Source organism: Pseudophryne corroboree, chromosome 10 (genome assembly GCF_028390025.1).
Source record: "Pseudophryne corroboree isolate aPseCor3 chromosome 10, aPseCor3.hap2, whole genome shotgun sequence".
Lineage (NCBI taxonomy): Eukaryota > Metazoa > Chordata > Amphibia > Anura > Myobatrachidae > Pseudophryne > Pseudophryne corroboree.
This window is the reverse complement of record NC_086453.1, coordinates 74335756-74340655: the sequence shown is the minus strand read 5'-3', so window position 1 is coordinate 74340655 and position 4900 is coordinate 74335756. Positions and strand designations below refer to the sequence as shown.

Sequence of the window (4900 nt, the reverse complement as noted above, 5' to 3'; positions counted from 1 at the left end):
ACGTCTGCATACCTAGGATGATACAGGTTTTATGGGAGTGATAATAATATTCAGGAGAAGGGACACATTTTTTAGATAGTAACAGCACATATCAATGGACCAGAAAATGGCTACAGCACACATAAAATGTTACAAATTTTATATGGCTGACATTATAAAAAAAGAATGCTAATGAGATATTATGTACCGCAGAACTGTGGAATCCTCACATTGAATGAGACATTGGATCTTCTAGCACTGCTATATTTGTTGCTATCTCATAGCTCTGTGAAACATTCAAAACATTTGTTGCCTTGTGAAATATTACCTGTTGCAGGAAATTCTGCTCTGTGGTTAATAGGACAGATCTACAGAACCATTATTAACTAGATTTTGTATGCATTGTTCCACCTAACTTCATTCTGCCTATAGTCATTGGCAAAATCTGTCTTTTTTTCACAGTTCTTTTGCTGTTTTTCTCTCTATTTTGTGAAAATCATTTATGCTGTATTGAATCCTGCTTACTGAATATTATGACAGGTGCTTGAAATCGTCATAGCAAGACATATATTGCTCTGTGATAGCACACTATCTTTTTCCTATGTAACAATAGCACATAATTATCGTGCATTAACTCCTGTATAGGACTTGCCTACGAATCAACACATCTGACATCTATTCTTGTTACTAATTTTTCTGTACTCTCACCATCAAGTCATTGGTACACCGAAGCTTCTCGGCAAAGCACCATATACTTACCTCTGTCTAACGCTGGCAGCAGATCCGCCTATCTATTTTCTACCATTCTCTATTTACTATTTTATATATATATATTTTCATATCTTTTCTTCCGTGAACTCTCATCAGTGATCCCAGAGTAGAGATCATATTCCTTTTTCTACTATCATACCACACTGTAAACGCCCGAATCTGTCCGATCTTGGAAGCTAAGCAATGATGGGCTGGGTCAGTACTTTGGTGGGAGACCCCCTAGGAAGACCCAGTATTATAGAGTTCAGATTGGCCGATATACTCTGTGCCTAACGCTGACAGAAGATTCACTTCTCTCTGCACAGTTAGGCACCATCATTTGTCTTCAGCTCGCATAGCGGCAAGCCCTGTAATGGTATAATTCTTTATACAATTCCAGTGAGAAATTGGCACACAGGCAAATTTTGGACATTAATTTCTATCAGTCAAAATGATGATATTATTTATCTCAAACACTATTCTGTAAGCAAACTTGTGAGTTCACTCATCATGCCAATTTGGGTCCTGACCATACATACCCTGACGTCTGGTCCACATAATTCGGGTTTACCCTACCAATTACTGATAGCAGGAGACCACTGATGTCATGGTTTTAATTTCTATGCACAATACTTATGTGTTTGTTTTGGATACACCAAGGGCCGTCAACAGACATCTTGGGGCCTGGTTCAGTGATATCTCTGGGCCCCCCTCAGAGCAACGGAATTTGCTGCGCTATATAATAAACTGTTATTAAATAAATATATATATTTTTATTTATCTACAGTATACAGATATATAAATATGTATATCTCTCCTTCCTCCCCCACACACACCACGGTCTGTCTCTCCCCAATAACTCCATGATGATTTGATGCTCACATCCCTGCTGGACACTAAGTGGCATATAGTTGGGGCCCCTCTGATCCTTGAAAATATCTAGAAAATATATGCCCATTGGTACAAGGTTCCCATGAGATTGCACTCTATCTAATTCCGCAACCTAACCTTTGTTGGTGCAAATGTGGAGATATAGGCTCCTTCCTTCATGTTTGGTGGGACTGCCCACTCATATTTAGGTACTGGGATGATATAGCTATTTATTGCACAAGTTACTGCTGTACAAATACCTAAAAGACCCACGTCCAGCCACGTCAGCTGGACTCACATTAGGGATCTCTGCTGGTAGGAAACGGAGATCCCCGAAGGGAAACCATCTGACGGGGAAGTGTAGAGGAGAGATGCGGCTCCCAATAAAACAGCTGAGCTGTGAGTGGGTAGCAGAGATCCCTATTAGGCCAGTGGGAATAGAGGTTAACCTGGGATGCGAGGTGGCTATGGTTCAGAAGCCTGTGAAACACGGGGGGAGAGCGGTAAAAATAAATGGTTGATGAATAGTCAAGTGCCAGCGGACCTACCACAGAGGCAAGGAAATTTGACAAAAAGAATGCAGTGTTGGAAACTTTAAAGACCATTTTAATTAACATAAAAAAGGATTTTTTTTTAAATCTCGTTACACCTAAGAGACACATACTTTCATCTACCAATTGGACACCAACATCAAAAATATTTAAGATTTTGTATACTAAACAGACATTTTCAGTTCACATGCCTCTCTTTTGGTCTAGCAATATCACAGAAGATATTCACAAAGGTGTTACGACACTAATAGACCATCTACGAATAAAGGGGATGTCAGTTTGGCCATATCTCGACTATATATTCATTTTGGGAAGAATAGAGCAAGAAGTGCAAAGAAGTCGGGATCAGGCCTTAATAATAAATTGGGAAAAGAGACAATTAACGGAGTACAAACAAATTTTGTTCAGTAAGAAATCACAGTTTCAGAAGAAAGATACAGAAAGATCCAAAAGTCACATTGATACACAGGTGCAACAAAATACAGTTACGCACAGGTTTGTTCCTTCTAGGAGTCATACCATGGGCAAGATGGTGATAAGGGTGCTCCAATGGAAGAGTCTAAAATTCAGTCGCAGAGGACTATCTCTACATTATCACATAAAACTGGAGCAATGCACAAAGAATTCACTACAGTGGTGGAAGATATTAAAAAGGAGACAGGTCAACATCACTAGAACAGCCACAATTCCTAAGATTATCAGTCGCAAGCTCAAAGGCTGGGGAGCACATCTGTTGCATTTAGTTACAAAGGGACAATGCCCTCAAAGGAGAGATTAATATCTTCAAATCAAAGGGAAATTAGAGAAGTATGGAGAGGAATAATTTTCTTCCAAGAACAAATCAAGGGCTCTCACCTGAAGATTTTTTCAGACAATATGACAGTGGTGGCCTACGTGAATCGTCAGGGTGGCACCAAAAGCAGTAGTCTTATGGGCAAGATAAAGAACATTGTGACATGGGCAGGAAATCATCTTCATTACTTTTAGCCAGTCATGTACCAGGTGTAGAGAATGTGACAATTTTCTCAGAAAGGAAGTGCAATCAGGAGAATGGGAATTGAATGCACAAATATTCAAAGAAATAGTAAAGAGATTTGGAATGCCACAAACAAACAAAACAAACAAACAAACAAACAAACAAACAAACAAAAAACTTCCTCAGTTCATTTCCAGATACCCTATACCAAGGACTCAAGCAATAGATGCTCGGTCAGTAAAATGGATGTTTCACCTCCAGTATTTTGTGTTTTTCCATCATTTCCTCTGATATCTCGCATACTGAAAAAGATCAGAGAACAGGCAGAGATAATTTCAGTTGTGACTTATTGGCCGATAAGGGCATGGTTTTTAACAGCCCTGGATATGTCAATAGAGGAACCCTGAATTATACCATTCAGGACGGATCTGTTGATGCAGGGACCACAACTTCATCCAAACATAGCATTTCTCAGTTTAACTGTGTGGAAATTGAGTGATCATCTCTAAAACAGAAGGGACTTTCTGATCAGGTCATTCAAATCTTATTAAAGGCAAGAAAAAGAGTTTCCTCAGAAGCATACTATAAAATTTGGAAGACTTTCATAACATGGTTTGGATCAGGGAGAAATGCCTCAAGTCCTACAATTTTTATATACAGATTTATGAAAGGTTTGGCAGTGGCAACTCTCAAAGTACAGAATTCCGATTTAAGTGTATTATTGGAAAGAAAATTGGGATAAGAACCATTAAATCAAGATATTCTGCTAGGCCATAAAGAGAATCCATCAGCAAATAAGATCTTTTGTAGCCCCATGGCATTTAAATGTAATAGTAAATACTTGATGCCAGCTCCATTTGAGCCACTACAGGAGATGCCTTTGAAATGCGTAACCTGGAAGTTGGTTTTTCTCATTGCAATTACATCAGCAAGAAGAGTAAGTGAAGTGCAGGCCTTATGGGCAGAAGAACCATTCTTAAACATATTAGCAGATAGGGTCATGTTAAGGACGAATCCGGCATTTCTTCAGAAAGTTGTATCATCTTTTCATTTGAATCAGATTACGTTATTTACTTTCTTCCCTCAACCGAAGAACGAGGAGGAGAGGAAACTGCACAAGATAGAGCTAGTAAGAGCTATATCGAATTATTTGAAGAGGGTGGAAGATTTCAGAAAAACAAAAGCTGTTCATTATTCCTGCAGTAAAAAAAGGTTGCTTACCAACTAAACAGACTATTTCAAGATGGATCAGAGAGGTAATCATCTTCGGCTATAAGAAAGAAGGACGTAATGTTCCAACTATTGTAAATACACACTCAACTATGGCAATATCTATGTCATGGGAAAGGAAGGCTCAGGCTTCAACCAAGGGTATTTGTGGAACAGCAACTTGGTCCTCAATACACACATCTACAAGTCATTATGCCTTACATGTTATGGACCCCCACTTTGGAAGTCAAGTACTCCAGGAAGAGTTAAATAAATAAGAATTGCAGCATATTCTAGCATCTTGACTGTATCAGTCAAGCCCTTCCCGTATATTTAAGCTTGGGTACATCCCACTTTAAGGGCTGCCATGGAGACTGAAGAAGAAAATAATGAATTATACTCACCGATAATTCAGTTTCTTTGAAATGCTCCATGGCAGCCTTTAGATTGCCCTCCACTGATTGTGTTTTTTCCACAGAGGTGTTGATGAAGAGACGCTCAAAAGACACAGGGGAACAGGAGGAGCTAGCTTATGTACACCAGGTGGGAGGTCTCTGTGGAAAAA

The 4900-nt window shown here is 39.1% G+C and overlaps 1 pseudogene; it reads left to right on the top strand.

Annotated features, from left to right (window-relative positions):
- Positions 1–875: 875 nt before the first annotated feature.
- On the top strand, positions 876–994 carry LOC134968158 (5S ribosomal RNA; annotated as a pseudogene).
- The last annotated feature ends 3906 nt before the right edge of the window (positions 995–4900 follow it).